We start from the raw sequence: 3,809 nt of genomic DNA, 5'->3' as shown, positions 1-3,809 counted from the left end.
AGAGTATCTGTGAGAAACCATAACTATCCCTAAACACAGAGAGCAGGCCTGACAGGCATGTAGGGTTGCAAACCTCCAGGTACTAGCTGGAGATCTCCTGCTATTACAACTGATATCCAGCCGATAGAGATCAGTTCACCTGGAGAAAATGGCTGCTTTGGCAATTGGACTCTATGGCATTGAAGTCTCTCCCTTCTCCAAACCCTGTCCACCTCAGGCTCCGCCCAAAAACCTCCCTCCTGTGGCGAAGAGGGACCTGGCATAATCATCATACAATGTAAAGCATATCCATGCGTATTCTTAATTCTTTGGTACTACCAAAATTGTACCTGTGGTGTTGGCTGCTGCTCCCAGTGTGGACTTGCTCATTAGCCCCATCTGGGGGACCTCCATTAGATGAGGGGTGGGGTTTGGGAGAGGGGTGTGGCCATTGGAGAGGGAGGGGCCTTTTCCCATGGCTGTTTTGGCCACCCTGTCCACCCCTCTTTCTAAGTCATTGAGAGCTTTAAAGGTCCCAGGAGTCTGTGAGGTGGGAATGAACACTAGTTGGCAAACATGGCTGGGGACCACAGGAGGAGGGGCATCCAATGGTCCAAGAGAGAAATGAAGGATGTTGGCAGTGGAGTTTCCAGGTATGGGCACCGCAGTGTTGCATGATGGACATTTGTTAAACTAGTGAGTTCAACAACTTCAGTGGCGTCAGAATACTTCAGTGATGGAGGAGGTCACAAGCCTGAGTACACATTCTGGGATTAAGCCCCACTGGATAAAATGGGACTTACTCCTCAGTAGATCTGTTTAGCATTTTTGTCAGACACACAGTATTTGGCCCAATCTTGAAGGGGTTTTTTTCCTGCTTCCCCACAGCATTATGGTGCTTTTGTGCACCTCCTGGTGTTACCCCAGCTTGTCTTTGATCTTTTACAAACTGCTTTGCAGCAAAGTTGGGGGAATAGTAGTCCTGGATGGCTATCATGTGAGTAGGAAAGTTTTGATTTTACCTGTCTAATCCATACAGCAGCCATTGTCCCTTCCCCTGTCCCCGGCAGCAGTAGTTCCCTCCTTCCAGCACCACGGGTCTTTTTATCAGCAAATGAATACTCTTACATCATTCTAACATTACAACCATGTATCTTGGAGGTTCTCTGAATTCTCAGCTTTCATTTTTAAAAAGTAAGCCTCTAGCCTTTTTTGTTGCAGAGATATAAGGGGGAAAGCATATCTGCAACAAAAGTAGCTAGACCCTCCTTTAAAAAAGAAAAAGCTGGGCATATGGAGAACCTGATACAGTTATGTTATATTGATATATTCCGTTGCGTTTTCTTTTTTTAAATAGAAGAGGCATGTTCCAGAAGCATTTTGGCTGGGAAAAGGTTAATAAAAACACGATACTTCAGCATTTGTATTTCTTAAAAAATGTTCTAGTGTGTCTTTAATGCATCCCCAATTTTTTGCAGTACTATTATTTGTTTAATGCTCGTTCTGGAGGCTTTTTGGCCTGGAAAGGGCTAATAACTGCATGCTATTTCTCTATTCGGATTTCCAAAATATTGTTCTGGAGTGCCTTTAACACTTCCCACTGTTTTTTGTGGTACTGTCATTTGTTTAATCCTCATCTGGCCCATCCCATGACCTTCTGTCTTTTACCCTGTCCCACCCACTTCTCCCTTAAGCCGCCCCCTACTCCGCAGTCTGTCTATACCTTTAATCAGTACAGGGAAAATGCCTCTCAATGTTACACAGGAGAAGTACACACTTGTTCTAAACCTACTGAAAGCTTGGGAGTTTCATTTGTCCCTAACAGAACTCATTCTGACACACGTGGAACATTAATTTTGTCATAGAGTAAAAAAAGTCATAAAAGAACCTCCTGTTGATTTGAAGATGAAGCAGCATCAAAAAAGAGGGAATGCCCCCCTTTCCGAAATTAGAATTAATGAGGTGCATGGAGTTTAGTAGATCTTTGGGTGAGAAATTGAATAACTGTTATAAAACCATCCCCCCCCCCATCAAGTCACAGCTGACTTAGGGCAATCCCAAAGGGTCTTCAAGGAAAGAGACCTTTGGAGGTGGTTTGCCATTGCCTGCCTCCATGACTCGATTCTGGTATTCCTTGGTGGTCTCCCATCCAAACACCAGCCAGGGTCAGGTCTGAGAGTGTGTGACTGGCCCAAGGTCTCCCAGCAAGCTTCCATGGCGTGAACAGAGATTCGAACCTGGGTTTCCCAAATCCTAATCCGACACTCTAACCACTAAACCACGCTGGCTCTCTGTAAAACCATCACAGTTCATCAATGGCAGATCTATTGTAGATGATACTTGCTTCCCTAACCTGCTGTAAGTGACATAGAATCATAGAATCATAGAGTTGGAAGGGACCACCAGGGTCATTTAGTCCAACCCCCTTCACAATGCAGCAAATTCACAACTGCCTCCCCCCCACATCCATAGTGACCCCTACTCCATGCCCAGAAGATGGCCCTCCCTCTCATGAACTGCCTAAGATCATAGAATCAGCATTGCTGACAGATGGCCATCCAGCCTCTGCTTAAGAACCTCCAGGGAAGGAGCACTTACCACCTCCCGAGGAAGGCTGTTCCACTGAAGAACCGCTCTGTTAGAAAGTTCTTCCTAATGTCTAGACGGAAACTCTTTTGATTTAATTTCAACCCGTTGGTTCTGGTCCGACCTTCTTGGGCAACAGAAAACAACTCGGCACCATCCTTAATATGACAGCCCCTCAAGTACTTGAACATGGTTATCATATCCCCTCTCAGTCTTCTCTTCAGGCTAAACATATCCAGCTCCTTCAACCTTTCCTCATAGGACTTGGTCTCCAGACCCCTCACCATCTTTGTTGCCCTCCTCTGGACAAGTTCCAGCTTGTTTACATCTTTCTTAAATTGTGGTGCCCAAAACTGAACACAATACTCTAGGTGAGGTCTAACCAGAGCAGAATAAAGTGATACCAATCATTCCTGTGGGGTGAAAGAAAGGAGCATAGGCTAGGTATATGCCCCTTTGCAGAATGGAAGCTCCAAGCAGGTTAGTTTTAAGGTGCTATCAATTCAGGTTCAAAAACATAGGTACTGAACTTGGATGGAGAAGCCGGTCTTCTAATGAAGATTAAAGATGCTGGCTGGGATGTGGGATACTCACTAAGCGAAGTTTAACCTCAGCTCACTCAATAAACACTAGCAGACATGAAGCCATTGCATACAGCTATTAAAGCACAAGCCTGGAATCGTCCCAAAGAACAACCACTAAATATCAATACTGAGAAACCACAACATAATTTTTTGGTGGGTTATAGTTTTATGTTCCCTGATTGTGATAAGAAATCTCTCTTACGAAGCATTAAAGTCAGTCCTACTGACTGGTTTAAACAGAATAGGTCAAAAATGAGCATTACGAATACCACGGCAAGCAAATATCTAACATGGTAGCTTTGTCCCGAAGAGAAACACTGCAGCTAATATGCTGCTTGGAGAGAAGTCTGCATGGTATAGCCAGGCCTTGTCAGATCTCAGAAGCTAAGCAGGCTCAGTATTTGGAAAGGGGACCAGCAAGGAAGACTCTGCAGAGGAAGGCACTGGCAAAACACCTCTGCTTCTTGCTGACCTTGAAAGCCCCTTGCTGGGCGCCTTTTATGCAGGGACATTTCCCTGCAGTCACCCCACCGACTGCCTTGGGGCTTCCTTTTGATTATGCATGCGTTTTCAGGCTGTCAGGGGTCACCTCGTTCTCCCCTGGTGTTTGAATAATTGTCAAGATTCTGGCTAAAGGTGCATCTGGAAACTATGAGCAAA

This window comes from Euleptes europaea, chromosome 17 (assembly GCF_029931775.1).
Source record: "Euleptes europaea isolate rEulEur1 chromosome 17, rEulEur1.hap1, whole genome shotgun sequence".
In the NCBI taxonomy this organism is placed as follows: domain Eukaryota; kingdom Metazoa; phylum Chordata; class Lepidosauria; order Squamata; family Sphaerodactylidae; genus Euleptes; species Euleptes europaea.
Note: the sequence above shows the minus strand (reverse complement) of the source record.